Genomic DNA, 25,868 nt, shown 5'->3' with positions numbered 1-25,868 from the left:
TGAACCATTCCTGTGACTCTAGTTATAGATTTCGATGCTTCACTTCATGTTTACTGTATCCCTCTGACTTTCTTATTGACGATGAAACACAGAAATTGCATCGGAATGAAATACAAAAAAGCACAATGCCGACTTAAGTACAAGAAAACTGACTCATCTTACTGTCCATGTTTTGAACCATACCTGTGACACTAGTTATAGATTCCGATGCTTCACTTCAGGTTTACTGTATACCTCTGACCTTCTTATTGACGATGAAACACAGAAATTGCATCGGAAATAAATACAAAAGGCACAATGCCGACTTAAGTACAAGAAAACTGACTCTTCTTACTGTCTATGTTTTGAACCATTCATGTGACACTAGTTATAGATTCCGATTCTTCACTGCAGGTTTACTGTATCCCTCTGACCTTCTTATTGACGAAGACACACAGAAATTGCATCGGAATTAAATACAAAAGGCACAATGCCGACTTAAGTACAAGAAAACTGACTCTTCTTACTGTCTATGTTTTGAACAATTCCTGTTACACTAGTTATAGATTCCGTTGCTTCACTTCAGGTTTACCGTATCCCTCCGACCTTCTATTTGACGATGAAACACAGAAATTGCATCAGATTAAATACAAATAGCACAATGCCGACTTAAGTACAAGAAAATTGACCTTCTTACTGTCTATGTTTTGAACCATTCATGTGACACTAGTTATAGATTCTGCTGCTTCACTTCAGGTTTACTGTATCCCTCTGACCTTCTTATTGACGATGAAACACAGAAATTGCATCGGAATTAAATACAAAAGGCACAATGCCGATTTAAGTACAAGAAATCTGACTCTTCTTACTGTCTATTTTTTGAATTATTCCTGTGACAGTAGTTATAGATTCCGATGCTTCACTTCAGGTTTACTGTATCCCCCGGACCTTCTTAGTGAAGATGAAACACAGAAATTGCTTCGGAATTAAATACAAAAATTCACAATGCCGACTTAAGTACAAGAAAACTGACTCTTCTTACTGTCTATGTTTGAACCATTCATGTGACACTAGTTATAGATTGCGATGCTTCACTTCAGGTTTACTGTATCCCTCTGACTTTCTTATTGACGATGAAACAAAGAAATTGCATCGGAATTAAATATAAAAGGCACAATGCCGACTTAAGTACAAGAAAACTGACTGTTCTTACTGTCTATGATTGAAACATTCCTGTGACACTAGTTATAGATTCCGATGCTTCACTTCAGGTTTATTGCATCCCTCTGACCTTCTTATTGACGATGAAACACGGAAATTGCATCGGAATTAAATACAAAAGGCACAATGCCGACATAAGTACAAGAAAACTGACTCTTCTTACTGTCTATGTTTTGAACCATTCCTGTGACACTAGTTATAGATTCCGATGCTTCACTCCTGGTATACTGTATCGCTCTGACCTTGTTATTGACGATGAAACACTGATATTGCATCGGAATTAAATACAAAGGCACAATGCCGATTTAAGTACAAGAAAAATGACTCTACTTACTGTCTATGTTTTGAACCATTCCTGTGACAGTAGTTATAGATTCCGATGCTTCACTTCAGGTTTACTGTATCCCCATGACCGTCTTATTGACGATGAAACACAGAAATTGCTTCGGAATTAAATACAAAAGGCATAATGCCGACTTAAGTACAAGAAATCTGACTCTTCTCACTGTCTATGTCTTGAACCATTCCTGTGACACTAGTTATAGATTCCGATGCTTCACTTCAGGTTTACTGAATCCATCTGACCTTCTTATTGACGATGAAACACAGAAATGGCATCGGAATTAAATACAAAGGGCACAATGCCGACTTCAGTACAAGAAAACTGACTCTTCTTACTGTCTATGTTTGAGACATTCATGTGACACTAGTTATAGATTCCGATGCTTCACTTAAGGTTTACTGTATCCCTCTGACTTTCTTATTGACGATGAAACACAGAAATTGCATCGGAATTAAATACAAAAGGCACAATGCCGACTTAAGTACAAGAAAACTGACTCTTCTTACTGTCTATGTTTTGAACCATTCCTGTGACACTAGTTATATATTCCGATGCTTCACTTCAGCTTTGCTGTATCCCCATGACCTTCTTATTGACGATGAAACACAGAAATTGCTTCGGAATTAAATACAAAAGGCACAATGCCGACTTAAGTACAAGAAAACTGACTCTTCTCACTGTCTATGGCTTGAACCATTCCTGTGACACTAGTTATAGATTCCGATGCTTCACTCCTGGTTTACTGTATCGCTCTGACCTTGTTATTGACGATGAAACACTGATATTGCATCGGAATTAAATACAAAAGGCACAATGCCGATTTAAGTACAAGAAAACTGACTCTTCTTACTGTCTATGTTTTGAACCATTCCTGTGACAGTAGTTATAGATTCCGATGCTTCACTTCAGGTTTACTGTATCCCCCTGACCTTCTTATTGACGATGAAACACAGAAATTGCTTCGGAATTAAATACAAAAGGCACAATGCCGACGTAAGTACAAGAAAACTGACTCTTCTCACTGTCTATGTCTTGAACCATTCCTGTGACACTAGTTATAGATTCCGATTCTTCACTTCAGGTTTACTGTATCCATCAGACCTTCTTATTGACGATGAAATACAGAAATGGCATGGGAATTAAATACAAAGGGCACAATGCCGACTTATGTACAAGAAAACTGACTCTTCTTACTTTCTATGTTTGAGACATTCATGTGACACTAGTTATAGATTCCGATGCTTCACTTCAGGTTTACTGTATCCCTCTGACTTTCTTATTGACGATGAAACACAGAAATTGCATCGTAATTAAATACAAAAGGCACAATGCCGACTTAAGTTCAAGAAAACTGACTCTTCTTACTGTCTATGATTGAACCATTCCCGTGACACTAGTTATAGATTCCGATGCTTCACTTCAGGTTTACTGCATCCCTCTGACCTTCTTATTGACGATGAAACACAGAAATTACATCGGAATTAAATACAAAAGGCACAATGCCGACTTAAGTACAAGAAAACTGACTCTTCTTACTGTCTATGATTTGAACCATTCCTGAGACACTAGTTATAGATTACGATGCTTCACTTCAGGTTTACTGTATCCCTCTCACTTTCTTATTGACGATGAAACACAGAAATTGCATCGGAATTAAATAGAAAAGGCACAATGCCGACTTAAGTACAAGAAAACGGACTCTTCTTACTGTCTAAGTTTTGAACCATTCCTGTGACTCTAGTGATAGATTCCGATGCTTCACTTCAGGTTTACTGTATCCCTCTGACATTCTTATTGAGGATGAAACACAGAAATTGCATCGGAATTAAATACAAAAAAGCACAATGCCGACTTAAGTACAAGAAAACTGACTCATCTTACTGTCCATGTTTTGAACCATACCTGTGACACTAGTTATAGATTCCGATGCTTCACTTCAGGTTTACTGTATACCTCTGACCTTCTTATTGACGATGAACCACAGAAATTGCATCGGAAATAAATACAAAAGGCACAATGCCGACTTAAGTACAAGAAAACTGACTCTTCTTACTGTCTATGTTTTGAACCATTCATGTGACACTAGTTATAGATTCCGATTCTTCACTGCAGGTTTACTGTATCCCTCTGACCTTCTTATTGACGATGATACACAGAAATTGCATCGGAATTAAATACAAAAGGCACAATGCCGACTTAAGTACAAGAAAACTGACTCTTCTTACTGTCTATGTTTTGAACAATTCCTGTTACACTAGTTATAGATTCCGTTGCTTCACTTCAGGTTTACCGTATCCCTCCGACCTTCTTATTGACGATGAAACACAGAAATTGCATCGGATTAAATACAAAAAGCACAATGCCGACTTAAGTACAAGAAAATTGACCTTCTTACTGTCTATGTTTGCGAACCATTCCTGTGACACTAGTTATAGAATCCGATGCTTCACTTCAGGTTCACTATATCCCTCATACCTTCTTACTGACGATGAAACACTGAAATTGCATCGGATTTAAATACAAAAGGCACAATGCCGACTTAACTACAAGAAAACAGACCCTTCTTACAATCTATGTTTTGAACCATTCCTGTGACACTAGTTATAGATTCCGAAGCTGCACTGATGTTTTCAGTATCCCTCTGACCTTCTTATTGACGATGAAACACAGAGATTGCATCGGAATTTAATACAAAGGCACAATGCCGACTTAAGTACAAGAAAACTGACTCTTCTTACTGTCTATGATTGAAACATTCCTGTGACACTAGTTATAGATTCCGATGGTTCACTTCAGTTTTATTGCATCCCTCTGACCTTCTTATTGACGATGAAACACAGAAATTGCATCGGAATCAAATACAAAAGGCACAATGCCGACATAAGTACAAGAAAACTGACTCTTCTTACTGTCTATGTTTTGAACCATTCCTGTGACACTAGTTATAGATTCCGATGCTTCACTCCTGGTTTACTGTATCGCTCTGACCTTGTTATTGACGATGAAACACTGATATTGCATCGGAATTAAATACAAAAGGCACAATGCCGATTTATGTACAAGAAAACTTACTCTACCTACTGTCTATGTTTTGAACCATTCCTGTGACAGTAGTTATAGATTCCGATGCTTCACTTCAGGTTTACTGCATCCCTCTGACCTTCTCATTGACGATAAAACACAGATATTGCATCGGAATTAAATACAAAAGGCACAATGCCGACTTAAGTACAAGAAAACTAACTCTTCTTACTGTCTGTGTTTGAACCATTCCTGAGACACTAGTTATAGATTCCGATGCTTCACTTCAGGTTTACTGTATCCCTCTGACCTCCTTATTGACGATGAATTACAGAAATTGCATCGGAATTAAATACAAAAGGCACATTGCCGACTTAAGTACAAGAAAACTGACTCTTCTTACTGTCTATGTTTGAACCATTCCTGAGACACTAGTTATAGATTCCGATGCTTCACTTCAGGTTTACTGTATCCCTCTGACTTTCTTATTGACGATGAAACACAGAAATTGCATCGGAATTAAATACAAAAGGCACAATGCCGACTTAAGTACAAGAAAACTGACTCTTCTTACTGTCTATGTGTTGAACAATGCCGGTGACACTAGTTATAGATTCCGATGCTTCACTTCAGGTTTACCGTATCCCTCTGACCTTCTTATTGACGATGAAACACAGAAATTGCATCGGATTAAATACAAAAGACACAATGCCGACTTAAGTACAAGAAAACTGATCTTCTTACTGTCTATGTTTTGAACCATTCCTGTGACACTAGTTATAGATTCCGATGCTTCACTCCTGGTTTACTGTATCGCTGTGACCTTGTTATTGACGATGAAACACTGATATTGCATCGGAATTAAATAAAAAAGGCACAATGCCGATTTAAGTACAAGAAAACTGACTCTTCTTACTGTCTATGTTTTGAACCATTCCTGTGACAGTAGTTATAGATTCCGATGCTTCACTTCAGGTTTACTGTATCCCCCTGACCTTCTTATTGACGATGAAACACGGAAATTGCTTCGGAATTAAATACAAAAGGCACAATGCCGACTTAAGTACAAGAAAACTGACTCTTCTCACTGTCTATGTCTTGAACCATTCCTGTGACACTAGTTATAGATTCCGATGCTTCACTTCAGGTTTACTGTATCCATCAGACCTTCTTATTGACGATGAAATACAGAAATGGCATCGGAATTACATACAAAGGGCACAATGCCGAATTATGTACAAGAAAACTGACTCTTCTTAATGTCTATGTTTGAGACATTCATGTGACACTAGTTATAGATTCCGATGCTTCAGTTCAGGTTTACTGTATCCCTCTGACTTTCTTATTGACGATGAAACACAGAAATTGCATCGGAATTAAATACAAAAGGCACAATGCCGACTTCAGTACAAGAAAACTGACTCTTCTTACTGTCTATGATTGAACCATTCCCGTGACACTAGTTACAGATTCCGATGCTTCACTTCAGGTTTACTGCATCCCTCTGACCTTCTTATTGACGATGAAACACAGAAATTGCATCGGAATTGAATACAAAAGGCACAATGCCGACTTAAGTACAAGAAAACTGACTCTTCTTACTGTCTATGTTTTGAACCATTCCTGTGACACTAGTTATAGATTCCGACGCTTCACTTCAGGTTTACTGTATCCCTCTCTCTTTCTTATTGATGATGAAACACAGAAATTGCATCGGAATTAAATAGAAAAGGCACAATGCCGACTTAAGTACAAGAAAACGGACTCTTCTTACTGTCTAAGTTTTGAACCATTCCTGTGACTCTAGTTATAGATTTCGATGCTTCACTTCAGGTTTACTGTATCCCTCTGACTTTCTTATTGACGATGAAACACAGAAATTGCATCGGAATTAAATACAAAAAAGCACAATGCCGACTTAAGTACAAGAAAACTGACTCACCTTACTGTCCATGTTTTGAACCATACCTGTGACACTAGTTATAGATTCCGATGCTTCACTTCAGGTTTACTGTATACCTCTGACCTTCTTATTGACGATGAACCACAGAAATTGCATCGGAAATAAATACAAAAGGCACAATGCCGACTTAAGTACAAGAAAACTGACTCTTCTTACTGTCTATGTTTTGAACCATTCATGTGACACTATTTATAGATTCCGATTCTTCACTGCTGGTTTACTGTATCCCTCTGACCCTCTTATTGACGATGAAACACAGAAATTGCATCGGAATTAAATACAAAAGGCACAATGCCGACTTAAGTACAAGAAAACTGACTTCTTACTGTCTATGTTTTGAACCATTCATGTGACACTATTTATAGATTCCGATTCTTCACTGCTGGTTTACTGTATCCCTCTGACCCTCTTATTGACGATGAAACACAGAAATTGCATCGGAATTAAATACAAAAGGCACAATGCCGATTTAAGTACAAGAAAAATGACTCTACTTACTGTCTATGTTTTGAACCATTCCTGTGACAGTAGTTATAGATTCCGATGCTTCACTTCAGGTTTACTGTATCCCCATGACCGTCTTATTGACGATGAAACACAGAAATTGCTTCGGAATTAAATACAAAAGGCATAATGCCGACTTAAGTACAAGAAAACTGACTCTTCTCACTGTCTATGTCTTGAACCATTCCTGTGACACTAGTTATAGATTCCGATGCTTCACTTCAGGTTTACTGAATCCATCAGACCTTCTTATTGACGATGAAACACAGAAATGGCATCGGAATTAAATACAAAGGGCACAATGCCGACTTCAGTACAAGAAAACTGACTCTTCTTACTGTCTATCTTTGAGACATTCATGTGACACTAGTTATAGATTCCGATGCTTCACTTAAGGTTTACTGTATCCCTCTGACTTTCTTATTGACGATGAAACACAGAAATTGCATCGGAATTAAATACAAAAGGCACAATGCCGACTTAAGTACAAGAAAACTGACTCTTCTTACTGTCTATGTTTTGAACCATTCCTGTGACACTAGTTATATATTCCGATGCTTCACTTCAGCTTTACTGTATCCCCACGACCTTCTTATTGACGATGAAACACAGAAATTGCTTCGGAATTAAATACAAAAGGCACAATGCCGACTTAAGTACAAGAAAACTGACTCTTCTCACTGTCTATGGCTTGAACCATTCCTGTGACACTAGTTATAGATTCCGATGCTTCACTCCTGGTTTACTGTATCGCTCTGACCTTGTTATTGACGATGAAACACTGATATTGCATCGGAATTAAATACAAAAGGCACAATGCCGATTTAAGTACAAGAAAACTGACTCTTCTTACTGTCTATGTTTTGAACCATTCCTGTGACAGTAGTTATAGATTCCGATGCTTCACTTCAGGTTTACTGTATCCCCCTGACCTTCTTATTGACGATGAAACACAGAAATTGCTTCGGAATTAAATACAAAAAGCACAATGCCGACGTAAGTACAAGAAAACTGACTCTTCTCACTGTCTATGTCTTGAACCATTCCTGTGACACTAGTTATAGATTCCGATTCTTCACTTCAGGTTTACTGTATCCATCAGACCTTCTTATTGACGATGAAATACAGAAATGGCATGGGAATTAAATACAAAGGGCACAATGCCGACTTATGTACAAGAAAACTGACTCTTCTTACTTTCTATGTTTGAGACATTCATGTGACACTAGTTATAGATTCCGATGCTTCACTTCAGGTTTACTGTATCCCTCTGACTTTCTTATTGACGATGAAACACAGAAATTGCATCGTAATTAAATACAAAAGGCACAATGCCGACTTAAGTTCAAGAAAACTGACTCTTCTTACTGTCTATGATTGAACCATTCCCGTGACACTAGTTATAGATTCCGATGCTTCACTTCAGGTTTACTGCATCCCTCTGACCTTCTTATTGACGATGAAACACAGAAATTGCATCGGAATTAAATACAAAAGGCACAATGCCGACTTAAGTACAAGAAAACTGACTCTTCTTACTGTCTATGATTTGAACCATTCCTGTGACACTAGTTATAGATTACGATGCTTCACTTCAGGTTTACTGTATCCCTCTCACTTTCTTATTGACGATGAAACACAGAAATTGCATCGGAATTAAATAGAAAAGGCACAATGCCGACTTAAGTACAAGAAAACGGACTCTGCTTACTGTCTAAGTTTTGAACCATTCCTGTGACTCTAGTGATAGATTTCGATGCTTCACTTCAGGTTTACTGTATCCCTCTGACTTTCTTATTGACGATGAAACACAGAAATTGCATCGGAATTAAATACAAAAAAGCACAATGCCGACTTAAGTACAAGAAAACTGACTCATCTTACTGTCCATGTTTTGAACCATACCTGTGACACTAGTTATAGATTCCGATGCTTCACTTCAGGTTTACTGTATACCTCTGACCTTCTTATTGACGATGAACTACAGAAATTGCATCGGAAATAAATACAAAAGGCACAATGCCGACTTAAGTACAAGAAAACTGACTCTTCTTACTGTATATGTTTTGAACCATTCATGTGACACTATTTATAGATTCCGATTCTTCACTGCAGGTTTACTGTATCCCTCTGACCTTCTTATTGACGATGAAACACAGAAATTGCTTCGGAATTAAATACAAAAGGCACAATGCCGACTTAAGTACAAGAAACCTGACTGTTCTTACTGTCTATGTTTTGAACAATTCCTGTTAAACTTGTTATAGATTCCGTTGCTTCACTTCAGGTTTACCGTATCCCTCCGACCTTCTTATTGACGATGAAACACAGAGATTGCATCGGAATTTAATACAAAGGCACAATGCCAACTTAAGTACAAGAAAACTGACTCTACTTACTGTCTATGATTTGGACCATTCATGTGACACTAGATATAGATTCCGATGCTTTACTCCAGGTTTACTGTATTCCTCTGACCTTCTTATTGACGATGATACACAGAAATTGCTTCGGAATTAAATACAAAAGGCACAATGCCGACTTAAGTACAAGAACACTGACTCTTATTACTGTCTATGCTTTGAACCATTCCTGTGACACTACATATAGATTCCGATGCTTCACATCAGGTTTACTGTATCCCTCTGACCTTCTTATTGACGATGAAACACAGAGAATGCATCGATAATTAAATACTAGAAGCACAATGCATACTCAAGTACAAGAAAACTGACTCCTCTTACTGTCTATGCTTTCAGCCATTCCTGTGACACTAGTTGTAGATTTCGATGCTTCACTTCAGGTTTACCGTATCCCTCTGACCTTCTTATTGACGATGAAACACAGAACTGGCATCGGAATTAAATACAAAGGGCACAATGCCGACTTATGTACAAGAAAACTGACTCTTCTTACTGTCTATGTTTGAGACATTCATGTGACACTAGTTATAGATTCCGATGCTTCACTTAAGGTTTACTGTATCCCTCTGACTTTCTTATTGACGATGAAACACAGAAATTGCATCGGAATTAAATACAAAAGGCACAATGCCGACTTAAGTACAAGAAAACTGACTCTTCTTACTGTCTATGATTGAAACATTCCTGTGACACTAGTTATAGATTCCGATGCTTCACTTCAGGTTTACTGCATCCCTCTGACCTTCTTATTGACGATGAAACACAGAAATTGCATTGGAATTAAATACAAAATGCACAATGCCGACATAAGTACAAGAAAACTGACTCTTCTTACTGTCTATGTTTTGAACCATTCCTGTGACACTAGTTATAGATTCCGATGCTTCACTCCTGGTTTACTGTATCGCTCTGACCTTGTTATTGACGATGAAACACTGATATTGCATCGGAATTAAATACAAAAGGCACAATGCCGATTTAAGTACAAGAAAACTGACTCTACTTACTGTCTATGTTTTGAACCATTCCTGTGACAGTAGTCATAGATTCCGATGCTTCACTTCAGGTTTACTGTATCCCTCTGACCTTCTTATTGACGATGAAACACAGAAATTGCTTCGGAATTAAATACAAAAGGCACAATGCCGACTTAAGTACAAGAAAACTGACTCTTCTCACTGTCTATGACTTGAACCATTCCTGTGACACTAGTTATAGATTCCGATGCTTCACTTCAGGTTTACTGTATCCATCAGACCTTCTTATTGACGATGAAACACAGAAATTGCATCGGAATTAAATACAAAGGGCACAATGCCGACTTATGTACAAGAAAACTGACTCTTCTTACTGTCTAAGTTTGAGACATTCATGTGACACTAGTTACAGATTCCGATGCTTCACTTAAGATTTACTGTATCCCTCTGACTTTCTTATTGACGATGAAACATAGAAATTGCATCGTAATTAAATACAAAAGGCACAATGCCGACTTAAGTACAAGAAAACTGACTCTTCTTACTGTCTATGATTGAACCATTCCCGTGACACTAGTTATAGATTCCGATGCATCACTTCAGGTTTACTGCATCCCTCTGACCTTCTCATTGACGATGAAACACAGAAATTGCATCGGAATTAAATACAAAAGGCACAATGCCGACTTAAGTACAAGAAAACTAACTCTTCTTACTGTCTATGTTTGAACCATTCCTGATACACTAGTTATAGATTCCGATGCTTCACTTCACGTTTACTGTATCCCTCTGACCTCCTTATTGACGATGAATCACAGAAATTGCATCGGAATTAAATACAAAAGGCACAATGCCGACTTAAGTACAAGAAAACTGACTCTTCTTACTGTCTATGTTTGAACCATTCCTGAGACACTAGTTATAGATTCCGATGCTTCACTTCAGGTTTACTGTATCCCTCTGACCTTCTTATTGACGATGAAACACAGAAATTGCATCGGAGTTAAATACAAAAGGCACAATGCCGACTTTAGTACAAGAAAACTGACTCTTCTAACTGTCTATGTTTTGAACCATACCTGTGACACTAGTTATAGATTCCGATGCTTCACTTCAGGTTTACTGTATCCCTCTGAAATTCGTATTGACGATGAAACACAGATATTGCGTCGGAATTAAATACAAAAGGCACAATGCCGATTTAAGTACAAGAAAACTGACTCTTCTTACTGTCTATGTTTTGAACCATTCCTGTGACAGTAGTTATAGATTCCGATGCTTCATTTCTGGTTTACTGTATCCCCCTGACCTTCTTATTGACGATGAAACTCAGAAATTGCTTCGGAATTAAATACAAAAGGCACAATGCCGACTTAAGTACAAGAAAACTGACTCTTCTCACTGTCTATGTCTTGAACCATTCCTGTGACACTAGTTATAGATTCCGATGCTTCACTTCAGGTTTACTGTATCCATCAGACCTTCTTATTGACGATGAAACACAGAAATGGCATCGGAATTAAATACAAAGGGCACAATTCCGACTTATGTACAAGAAAAATGTCTCTTCTTACTATCTATGTTTGAGACATTGATGTGACACTAGTTATAGATTCCGATGCTTCACTTCAGGTTTACTGTATCCCTCTGACTTTCTTATTGACGATGAAACACAGAAATTGCATCGGAATTAAATACAAAAGGCACAATGCCGACTTAAGTACAAGAAAACTGACTCTTCTTACTGTCTATGATTGAACCATTCCCGTGACACTAGTTATAGATTCCGATGCTTCCCTTCAGGTTTACTGCATCCCTCTGACCTTCTTATTGACGATGAAACACAGAAATTGCATCGGAATTAAATACAAAAGGCACAATGCCGACTTAAGTACAAGAAAACTGACTCTTCTTACTGTCTATGATTTGAACCATTCCTGTGACACTAGTTATAGATTCCGATGCTTCACTTCAGGTTTACTGTATCCCTCTCACTTTCTTATTGACGATGAAACACAGAAATTGCATCGGAATTGAAAATATAAAAGGCACAATGCCGACTTAAGTACAAGAAAACGGACTCTCCTTACTGTCTAAGTTTTGAACCATTCCTGTGACTCTAGTTATAGATTTCGATGCTTCACTTCATGTTTACTGTATCCCTCTGACTTTCTTATTGACGATGAAACACAGAAATTGCATCGGAATGAAATACAAAAAAGCACAATGCCGACTTAAGTACAAGAAAACTGACTCATCTTACTGTCCATGTTTTGAACCATACCTGTGACACTAGTTATAGATTCCGATGCTTCACTTCAGGTTTACTGTATACCTCTGACCTTCTTATTGACGATGAAACACAGAAATTGCATCGGAAATAAATACAAAAGGCACAATGCCGACTTAAGTACAAGAAAACTGACTCTTCTTACTGTCTATGTTTTGAACCATTCATGTGACACTAGTTATAGATTCCGATTCTTCACTGCAGGTTTACTGTATCCCTCTGACCTTCTTATTGACGAAGACACACAGAAATTGCATCGGAATTAAATACAAAAGGCACAATGCCGACTTAAGTACAAGAAAACTGACTCTTCTTACTGTCTATGTTTTGAACAATTCCTGTTACACTAGTTATAGATTCCGTTGCTTCACTTCAGGTTTACCGTATCCCTCCGACCTTCTATTTGACGATGAAACACAGAAATTGCATCAGATTAAATACAAATAGCACAATGCCGACTTAAGTACAAGAAAATTGACCTTCTTACTGTCTATGTTTTGAACCATTCATGTGACACTAGTTATAGATTCTGCTGCTTCACTTCAGGTTTACTGTATCCCTCTGACCTTCTTATTGACGATGAAACACAGAAATTGCATCGGAATTAAATACAAAAGGCACAATGCCGATTTAAGTACAAGAAATCTGACTCTTCTTACTGTCTATTTTTTGAATTATTCCTGTGACAGTAGTTATAGATTCCGATGCTTCACTTCAGGTTTACTGTATCCCCCGGACCTTCTTAGTGAAGATGAAACACAGAAATTGCTTCGGAATTAAATACAAAAATTCACAATGCCGACTTAAGTACAAGAAAACTGACTCTTCTTACTGTCTATGTTTGAACCATTCATGTGACACTAGTTATAGATTGCGATGCTTCACTTCAGGTTTACTGTATCCCTCTGACTTTCTTATTGACGATGAAACAAAGAAATTGCATCGGAATTAAATACAAAAGGCACAATGCCGACTTAAGTACAAGAAAACTGACTGTTCTTACTGTCTATGATTGAAACATTCCTGTGACACTAGTTATAGATTCCGATGCTTCACTTCAGGTTTATTGCATCCCTCTGACCTTCTTATTGACGATGAAACACGGAAATTGCATCGGAATTAAATACAAAAGGCACAATGCCGACATAAGTACAAGAAAACTGACTCTTCTTACTGTCTATGTTTTGAACCATTCCTGTGACACTAGTTATAGATTCCGATGCTTCACTCCTGGTATACTGTATCGCTCTGACCTTGTTATTGACGATGAAACACTGATATTGCATCGGAATTAAATACAAAGGCACAATGCCGATTTAAGTACAAGAAAAATGACTCTACTTACTGTCTATGTTTTGAACCATTCCTGTGACAGTAGTTATAGATTCCGATGCTTCACTTCAGGTTTACTGTATCCCCATGACCGTCTTATTGACGATGAAACACAGAAATTGCTTCGGAATTAAATACAAAAGGCATAATGCCGACTTAAGTACAAGAAATCTGACTCTTCTCACTGTCTATGTCTTGAACCATTCCTGTGACACTAGTTATAGATTCCGATGCTTCACTTCAGGTTTACTGAATCCATCTGACCTTCTTATTGACGATGAAACACAGAAATGGCATCGGAATTAAATACAAAGGGCACAATGCCGACTTCAGTACAAGAAAACTGACTCTTCTTACTGTCTATGTTTGAGACATTCATGTGACACTAGTTATAGATTCCGATGCTTCACTTAAGGTTTACTGTATCCCTCTGACTTTCTTATTGACGATGAAACACAGAAATTGCATCGGAATTAAATACAAAAGGCACAATGCCGACTTAAGTACAAGAAAACTGACTCTTCTTACTGTCTATGTTTTGAACCATTCCTGTGACACTAGTTATATATTCCGATGCTTCACTTCAGCTTTGCTGTATCCCCATGACCTTCTTATTGACGATGAAACACAGAAATTGCTTCGGAATTAAATACAAAAGGCACAATGCCGACTTAAGTACAAGAAAACTGACTCTTCTCACTGTCTATGGCTTGAACCATTCCTGTGACACTAGTTATAGATTCCGATGCTTCACTCCTGGTTTACTGTATCGCTCTGACCTTGTTATTGACGATGAAACACTGATATTGCATCGGAATTAAATACAAAAGGCACAATGCCGATTTAAGTACAAGAAAACTGACTCTTCTTACTGTCTATGTTTTGAACCATTCCTGTGACAGTAGTTATAGATTCCGATGCTTCACTTCAGGTTTACTGTATCCCCCTGACCTTCTTATTGACGATGAAACACAGAAATTGCTTCGGAATTAAATACAAAAGGCACAATGCCGACGTAAGTACAAGAAAACTGACTCTTCTCACTGTCTATGTCTTGAACCATTCCTGTGACACTAGTTATAGATTCCGATTCTTCACTTCAGGTTTACTGTATCCATCAGACCTTCTTATTGACGATGAAATACAGAAATGGCATGGGAATTAAATACAAAGGGCACAATGCCGACTTATGTACAAGAAAACTGACTCTTCTTACTTTCTATGTTTGAGACATTCATGTGACACTAGTTATAGATTCCGATGCTTCACTTCAGGTTTACTGTATCCCTCTGACTTTCTTATTGACGATGAAACACAGAAATTGCATCGTAATTAAATACAAAAGGCACAATGCCGACTTAAGTTCAAGAAAACTGACTCTTCTTACTGTCTATGATTGAACCATTCCCGTGACACTAGTTATAGATTCCGATGCTTCACTTCAGGTTTACTGCATCCCTCTGACCTTCTTATTGACGATGAAACACAGAAATTACATCGGAATTAAATACAAAAGGCACAATGCCGACTTAAGTACAAGAAAACTGACTCTTCTTACTGTCTATGATTTGAACCATTCCTGAGACACTAGTTATAGATTACGATGCTTCACTTCAGGTTTACTGTATCCCTCTCACTTTCTTATTGACGATGAAACACAGAAATTGCATCGGAATTAAATAGAAAAGGCACAATGCCGACTTAAGTACAAGAAAACGGACTCTTCTTACTGTCTAAGTTTTGAACCATTCCTGTGACTCTAGTGATAGATTCCGATGCTTCACTTCAGGTTTACTGTATCCCTCTGACATTCTTATTGAGGATGAAACACAGAAATTGCATCGGAATTAAATACAAAAAAGCACAATGCCGACTTAAGTACAAGAAAACTGACTCATCTTACTGTCCATGTTTTGAACCATACCTGTGACACTAGTTATAGATTCCGATGCTTCACTTCAGGTTTACTGTATACCTCTGACCTTCTTATTGACGATGAACCACAGAAATTGCATCGGAAATAAATACAAAAGGCACAATGCCGACTTAAGTACAAGAAAACTGACTCTTCTTACTGTCTATGTTTTGAACCATTCATGTGACACTAGTTATAGATTCCGATTCTTCACTGCAGGTTTACTGTATCCCTCTGACCTTCTTATTGACGATGATACACAGAAATTGCATCGGAATTAAATACAAAAGGCACAATGCCGACTTAAGTACAAGAAAACTGACTCTTCTTACTGTCTATGTTTTGAACAATTCCTGTTACACTAGTTATAGATTCCGTTGCTTCACTTCAGGTTTACCGTATCCCTCCGACCTTCTTATTGACGATGAAACACAGAAATTGCATCGGATTAAATACAAAAAGCACAATGCCGACTTAAGTACAAGAAAATTGACCTTCTTACTGTCTATGTTTGCGAACCATTCCTGTGACACTAGTTATAGAATCCGATGCTTCACTTCAGGTTCACTATATCCCTCATACCTTCTTACTGACGATGAAACACTGAAATTGCATCGGATTTAAATACAAAAGGCACAATGCCGACTTAACTACAAGAAAACAGACCCTTCTTACAATCTATGTTTTGAACCATTCCTGTGACACTAGTTATAGATTCCGAAGCTGCACTGATGTTTTCAGTATCCCTCTGACCTTCTTATTGACGATGAAACACAGAGATTGCATCGGAATTTAATACAAAGGCACAATGCCGACTTAAGTACAAGAAAACTGACTCTTCTTACTGTCTATGATTGAAACATTCCTGTGACACTAGTTATAGATTCCGATGGTTCACTTCAGTTTTATTGCATCCCTCTGACCTTCTTATTGACGATGAAACACAGAAATTGCATCGGAATCAAATACAAAAGGCACAATGCCGACATAAGTACAAGAAAACTGACTCTTCTTACTGTCTATGTTTTGAACCATTCCTGTGACACTAGTTATAGATTCCGATGCTTCACTCCTGGTTTACTGTATCGCTCTGACCTTGTTATTGACGATGAAACACTGATATTGCATCGGAATTAAATACAAAAGGCACAATGCCGATTTATGTACAAGAAAACTTACTCTACCTACTGTCTATGTTTTGAACCATTCCTGTGACAGTAGTTATAGATTCCGATGCTTCACTTCAGGTTTACTGCATCCCTCTGACCTTCTCATTGACGATAAAACACAGATATTGCATCGGAATTAAATACAAAAGGCACAATGCCGACTTAAGTACAAGAAAACTAACTCTTCTTACTGTCTGTGTTTGAACCATTCCTGAGACACTAGTTATAGATTCCGATGCTTCACTTCAGGTTTACTGTATCCCTCTGACCTCCTTATTGACGATGAATTACAGAAATTGCATCGGAATTAAATACAAAAGGCACATTGCCGACTTAAGTACAAGAAAACTGACTCTTCTTACTGTCTATGTTTGAACCATTCCTGAGACACTAGTTATAGATTCCGATGCTTCACTTCAGGTTTACTGTATCCCTCTGACTTTCTTATTGACGATGAAACACAGAAATTGCATCGGAATTAAATACAAAAGGCACAATGCCGACTTAAGTACAAGAAAACTGACTCTTCTTACTGTCTATGTGTTGAACAATGCCGGTGACACTAGTTATAGATTCCGATGCTTCACTTCAGGTTTACCGTATCCCTCTGACCTTCTTATTGACGATGAAACACAGAAATTGCATCGGATTAAATACAAAAGACACAATGCCGACTTAAGTACAAGAAAACTGATCTTCTTACTGTCTATGTTTTGAACCATTCCTGTGACACTAGTTATAGATTCCGATGCTTCACTCCTGGTTTACTGTATCGCTGTGACCTTGTTATTGACGATGAAACACTGATATTGCATCGGAATTAAATAAAAAAGGCACAATGCCGATTTAAGTACAAGAAAACTGACTCTTCTTACTGTCTATGTTTTGAACCATTCCTGTGACAGTAGTTATAGATTCCGATGCTTCACTTCAGGTTTACTGTATCCCCCTGACCTTCTTATTGACGATGAAACACGGAAATTGCTTCGGAATTAAATACAAAAGGCACAATGCCGACTTAAGTACAAGAAAACTGACTCTTCTCACTGTCTATGTCTTGAACCATTCCTGTGACACTAGTTATAGATTCCGATGCTTCACTTCAGGTTTACTGTATCCATCAGACCTTCTTATTGACGATGAAATACAGAAATGGCATCGGAATTACATACAAAGGGCACAATGCCGAATTATGTACAAGAAAACTGACTCTTCTTAATGTCTATGTTTGAGACATTCATGTGACACTAGTTATAGATTCCGATGCTTCAGTTCAGGTTTACTGTATCCCTCTGACTTTCTTATTGACGATGAAACACAGAAATTGCATCGGAATTAAATACAAAAGGCACAATGCCGACTTCAGTACAAGAAAACTGACTCTTCTTACTGTCTATGATTGAACCATTCCCGTGACACTAGTTACAGATTCCGATGCTTCACTTCAGGTTTACTGCATCCCTCTGACCTTCTTATTGACGATGAAACACAGAAATTGCATCGGAATTGAATACAAAAGGCACAATGCCGACTTAAGTACAAGAAAACTGACTCTTCTTACTGTCTATGTTTTGAACCATTCCTGTGACACTAGTTATAGATTCCGACGCTTCACTTCAGGTTTACTGTATCCCTCTCTCTTTCTTATTGATGATGAAACACAGAAATTGCATCGGAATTAAATAGAAAAGGCACAATGCCGACTTAAGTACAAGAAAACGGACTCTTCTTACTGTCTAAGTTTTGAACCATTCCTGTGACTCTAGTTATAGATTTCGATGCTTCACTTCAGGTTTACTGTATCCCTCTGACTTTCTTATTGACGATGAAACACAGAAATTGCATCGGAATTAAATACAAAAAAGCACAATGCCGACTTAAGTACAAGAAAACTGACTCACCTTACTGTCCATGTTTTGAACCATACCTGTGACACTAGTTATAGATTCCGATGCTTCACTTCAGGTTTACTGTATACCTCTGACCTTCTTATTGACGATGAACCACAGAAATTGCATCGGAAATAAATACAAAAGGCACAATGCCGACTTAAGTACAAGAAAACTGACTCTTCTTACTGTCTATGTTTTGAACCATTCATGTGACACTATTTATAGATTCCGATTCTTCACTGCTGGTTTACTGTATCCCTCTGACCCTCTTATTGACGATGAAACACAGAAATTGCATCGGAATTAAATACAAAAGGCACAATGCCGACTTAAGTACAAGAAAACTGACTTCTTACTGTCTATGTTTTGAACAATTCCTGTTACACTAGTTATAGATTCCGTTGCTTCACTTCAGGTTTACCGTATCCCTCCGACCTTCTTATTGACGATGAAACACAGAAATTGCATCGGATACAATACAAAAAGCACAATGCCGACTTAAGTACAAGAAATTTGACCTTCTTACTGTCTATGTTTGGAACCATTCCTGTGACACTAGTTATAGAATCCGATGCTTCACTTCAGGTTCACTATATCCCTCTGACCTTCTTACTGACGATGAATCACTGAAATTGCATCGGATTTAAATACAAAAGGCACAATGCCGACTTAACTACAAGAAAACTGACCCTTCCTACAATCTATGTTTTGAACCATTCCTGTGACACTAGTTATAGATTCCGATGCTTCACTCATGTTTTCTGTATCCCTCTGACCTTCTTATTGACGATGAAACACACTGATTGCATCGGAATTTAATACAAAGGCACAATGCCACATTAAGTACAAGAAAACTGACTCTTCTTACTGTCTATGATTTGGACCATTCATGTAACACTAGATATAGTTTAAGATGCTTTACTCCAGGTTTACTGTATCCCTCTGCCCTTCTTATTGACGATGATACACAGAAATTGCTTCGGAATTAAATACAAAAGGCACAATGCCGACTTAAGTACAAGAAAACTGACTCTTATTACTGTCTATGCTTTGAACCATTCCTGTGACACTACATATAGATTCCGATTCTTCACTGCAGGTTTACTGTATCCCTCTGACCTTCTTATTGACGATGAAACACAGAAATTGCATCGGAATTAAATACAAAAGGCACAATGCCGACTTATGTACAAGAAAACTGACTCTTCATACTGTCTATGTTTGAGACATTCATGTGACACTAGTTATAGATTCCGATGCTTCACTTAAGGTTTACTGTATCCCTCTGACTTTCTTATTGACGATGAAACACAGGAATTGCATCGGAATTAAATACAAAAGGCACAATGCCGACTTAAGTACAAGAAAACTGACTCTTCTTACTGTCTATGATTGAACCATTCCCGTGACACTAGTTATAGATTCCGATGCATCACTTCAGGTTTACTGCATCCCTCTGACCTTCTCATTGACGATGAAACACAGAAATTGCATCGGAATTAAATACAAAAAGCACAATGCCGACTTTAGTACAAGAAAACAGACTCTTCTAACTGTCTATGTTTTGAACCATACCTGTGACACTAGTTATAGATTCCGATGCATCACTTCAGGTTTACTGTATCCCTCTGACCATCTTGTTGACGATGAAACACAGATATTGCGTCGGAATTAAATACAAAAGGCACAATACCGACTTAAGTACAAGAAAACTGACTCTTCTTACTGTCTATGTGTTGAACAATGCCGGTGACACTAGTTATAGATTCCGATGCTTCACTTCAGGTTTACTGTATCCCTCTGACTTTCTTATTGACGATGAAACACAGAAATTGCATCGGAATTAAATACAAAAGGCACAATGCCGACTGAACTACAAGAAAACTGACTCTTCTTACTGTCCATGATTGAACCATTCCCGTGACACTAGTTATAGATTCCGATGCTTCACTTCAGGTTTACTGCATCCCTCTGACCTTCTTATTGACGATGAAACACAGAAATTGCATCGGAATTAAATACAAAAGGCACAATGCCGACTTAAGTACAAGATAACTGACTCTTCTTACGGTCTATGATTTGAACCATTCCTGTGACACTAGTTATAGATTCCGATGCTTCACTTCAGGTTTACTGTATCCCTCTCACTTTCTTATTGATGATGAAACACAGAAATTGCATCGGAATTAAATATAAAAGGCACAATGCCGACTTAAGTACAAGAAAACGAACTCTTCTTACTGCCTAAGTTTTGAACCATTCCTGTGACTCTAGTTATAGATTTCGATGCTTCACTTCAGGTTTACTGTATCCCTCTGACTTTCTTATTGACGATGAAACACAGAAATTGCATCGGAATTAAATAGAAAAAAGCACAATGCCGACTTAAGTACAAGAAAACTGACTCACCTTACTGTCCATGTTTTGAACCATACCTGTGACACTAGTTATAGATTCCGATGCTTCACTTCAGGTTTACTGTATACCTCTGACCTTCTTATTGACGATGAACCACAGAAATTGCATCGGAAATAAATACAAAAGGCACAATGCCGCTTAAGTACAAGAAAACTGACTCTTCTTACTGTCTATGTTTTGAACCATTCATGTGACACTATTTATAGATTCCGATTCTTCACTGCAGGTTTACTGTATATCTCTGACCCTCTTATTGACGATGAAACACAGAAATTGCATCGGAATTAAATACAAAAGGCACAATGCCGACTTAAGTACAAGAAAACTGACTTCTTACTGTCTATAATTTGAACAATTCCTGTTACACTAGTTATAGATTCCGTTGCTTCACTTCAGGTTTACCGTATCCCTCCGACCTTCTTATTGACGATGAAACACAGAAATTGCATCGGATTAAATACAAAAAGCACAATGCCGACTTAAGTACAAAAAAATTGACCTTCTTTCTGTCTATGTTTGGAACCATTCCTGTGACACTAGTTATAGAATCCGATGCTTCACTTCAGGTTCACTATATCCCTCTGACCTTCTTACTGACGATGAAACACTGAAATTGCATCGGATTTAAATACAAAAGGCACAATGCCGACTTAACTACAAGAAAACTGACCCTTCTTACCATCTATGTTTTGAACCATTCCTGTGACACTAGTTATAGATTCCGATGCTTCACTCATGTTTTCTGTATCCCTCTGACCTTCTTATTGACGATGAAACACACAGATTGCATCGGAATTTAATACAAAGGCACAATGCCAACTTAAGTACAAGAAAACTGACTCTTCTTACTGTCTATGATTTGGACCATTCATGTGACACTAGATATAGTTTAAGATGCTTTACTCCAGGTTTACTGTATCCCTCTGACCTTCTTATTGACGATGATACACAGAAATTGCTTCGGAATTAAATACAAAAGGCACAATGCCGACTTAAGTACAAGAACACTGACTCTTATTACTGTCTATGCTTTGAACCATTCCTGTGACACTACATATAGATTCCGATTCTTCACTGCAGGTTTACTGTATCCCTCTGACCTTCTTATTGACGATGAAACACAGAAATTGCATCGGAATTAAATACAAAAGGCACAATGCCGACTTAAGTACAAGAAAACTGACTCTTCTTACTGTCTATGTTTTGAACAATTCCTGTTACACTAGTTATAGATTCCGTTGCTTCACTTCAGGTTTACCATATCCCTCCGACCTTCTTATTGACGATGAAACACAGAAATTGCATTGGATTAAATACAAAAAGCACAATGCCGACTTAAGTACAAGAAAATTGACCTTCTTACTGTCTATGTTTGGAACCATTCCTGTGACGCTAGTTATTGAATCCGATGTTTCACTTCAGGTTCACTATATCCCTCTGACCTTCTTACTGACGATGAAACACTGAAATTGCATCGGATTTAAATACAAAAGGCACAATGCCGACTTAACTACAAGAAAACTGACCCTTCTTACAATCTATGTTTTGAACCATTCCTGTGACACTAGTTATAGATTCCGATGCTTCACTCATGTTTTCAGTATCCCTCTGACCTTCTTATTGACGATGAAACACAGAGATTGCATCGGAATTTAATACAAAGGCACAATGCCGAGTTAAGTACAAGAAAACTGACTCTTCTTACTGTCTATGATTTGGACCATTCATGTGACACTAGATATAGATTCCGATGCTTTACTCCAGGTTTACTGTATCCCTCTGACCTTCTTATTGACGATGATACACAGAAATTGCATCGGAATTAAATACAAAAGGCACAATGCCGACTTAAGTACAGGAAAACTGACTCTTCTTACTGTCTGTGATTGAAACATTCCTGTGACACTAGTTATAGAATCCGATGCTTCACTTCAGGTTTATTGCATCCCTCCGACCTTCTTATTGTCGATGAAACACAGAAATTGCATCGGAATTAAATACAAAAGGCACAATGCCGACATAAGTACAAGAAAACTGACTCTTCTTACTGTCTATGTTTTGAACCATTCCTGTGACAGTAGTTATAGATTCCGATGCTTCACTTCAGGTTTACTGTATCCCCATGTCCTTCTTATTGACGATGAAACACAGAAATTGCTTCGGAATTAAATACAAAAGGCACAATGCCGACTTAAGTACAAGAAAACTGACTCTTCTCACTATCTATGTCTTGAACCATTCCTGTGACACTAGTTATAGATTCCGATGCTTCACTTCAGGTTTACTGAATCCATCAGACCTTCTTATTGACGATGAAACACAGAAATGGCATCGGAATTAAATACAAAGGGCACAATGCCGACTTATGTACAAGAAAACTGACTCTTCTTACTGTCTATGTTTGAGAAATTCATGTGACACTAGTTATAGATTCCATTGCTTCACTTAAGGTTTACTGTATCCCTCTGACTTTCTTATTGACGATGAAACACAGGAATTGCATCGGAATTAAATACAAAAGGCACAATGCCGACTTAAGTAAAAGAAAACTGACTCTTCTTACTGTCTATGATTGAACCATTCCCGTGACACTACTTATAGATTCCGATGCATCACTTCAGGTTTACTGCATCCCTCTGACCTTCTCATTGACGATGAACCACAGAAATTGCATCGGAATTAAATACAAAAGGCACAGTGCCGACTTAAGTACAAGAAAACTAACTCTTCTTACTGTCTATGTTTGAACCATTCCTGAGACACTAGTTATAGATTCCGATATTTCACTTCAGGTTTACTGTATCCCTCTGACCTCCTTATTGACGATGAATCACAGAAATTGCATCGGAATTAAATACAAAAGGCACAATGCCGACTTAAGTACAAGAAAACTGACTCTTCTCACTGTCTATGTCTTGAACCATTCCTGTGACACTAGTTATAGATTCCGATGCTTCACTTCAGGTTTACTGTATCCCTCTGACTTTGTTATTGACGATGAAACACAGAAATTGCATCGGAATTAAATACAAAAGGCACAATGCCGACTTAAGTACAAGAAAACTGACTCTTCTTACTGTCTATGATTGAACCATTCCCGTGACACTAGTTATAGATTCCGATGCTTCACTTCAGGCTTACTGCATCCCTCTGACCTTCTTATTGACGATGAAACACAGAAATTGCATCGGAATTAAATACAAAAGGCACAATGCCGACTTAAGTACAAGAAAACTGACTCTTCTTACTGTCTATGATTTGAACCATTCCTGTGACACTAGTTATAGATTCCGATGCTTCACTTCAGGTTTACTGTATCCCTCTCACTTTCTTATTGATGATGAAACACAGAAATTGCATCGGAATTAAATAGAAAAGGCACAATGCCGACTTAAGTACAGGAAAACTGACTCTTCTTACTGTCTGTGATTGAAACATTCCTGTGACACTAGTTATAGAATCCGATGCTTCACTTCAGGTTTATTGCATCCCTCCGACCTTCTTATTGTCGATGAAACACAGAAATTGCATCGGAATTAAATACAAAAGGCACAATGCCGACTTCAGTACAAGAAAACTGACTCTTCTTACTGTCTATGATTGAACCATTCCCGTGACACTAGTTACAGATTCCGATGCTTCACTTCAGGTTTACTGCATCCCTCTGACCTTCTTATTGACGATGAAACACAGAAATTGCATCGGAATTGAATACAAAAGGCACAATGCCGACTTAAGTACAAGAAAACTGACTCTTCTTACTGTCTATGTTTTGAACCATTCCTGTGACACTTGTTATAGATTCCGACGCTTCACTTCAGGTTTACTGTATCCCTCTCTCTTTCTTATTGATGATGAAACACAGAAATTGCATCGGAATTAAATAGAAAAGGCACAATGCCGACTTAAGTACAAGAAAACGGACTCTTCTTACTGTCTAAGTTTTGAACCATTCCTGTGACTCTAGTTATAGATTTCGATGCTTCACTTCAGGTTTACTGTATCCCTCTGACTTTCTTATTGACGATGAAACACAGAAATTGCATCGGAATTAAATACAAAAAAGCACAATGCCGACTTAAGTACAAGAAAACTGACTCACCTTACTGTCCATGTTTTGAACCATACCTGTGACACTAGTTATAGATTCCGATGCTTCACTTCAGGTTTACTGTATACCTCTGACCTTCTTATTGACGATGAACCACAGAAATTGCATCGGAAATAAATACAAAAGGCACAATGCCGACTTAAGTACAAGAAAACTGACTCTTCTTACTGTCTTTGTTTTGAACCATTCATGTGACACTATTTATAGATTCCGATTCTTCACTGCTGGTTTACTGTATCCCTCTGACCCTCTATTGACGATGAAACACAGAAATTGCATCGGAATTAAATACAAAAGGCACAATGCCGAC

The sequence above is a fragment of the Schistocerca americana genome, chromosome 9, assembly GCF_021461395.2.
Source record: "Schistocerca americana isolate TAMUIC-IGC-003095 chromosome 9, iqSchAmer2.1, whole genome shotgun sequence".
NCBI classification, from domain to species: Eukaryota; Metazoa; Arthropoda; class Insecta; order Orthoptera; family Acrididae; genus Schistocerca; species Schistocerca americana.
Note: the sequence above shows the minus strand (reverse complement) of the source record.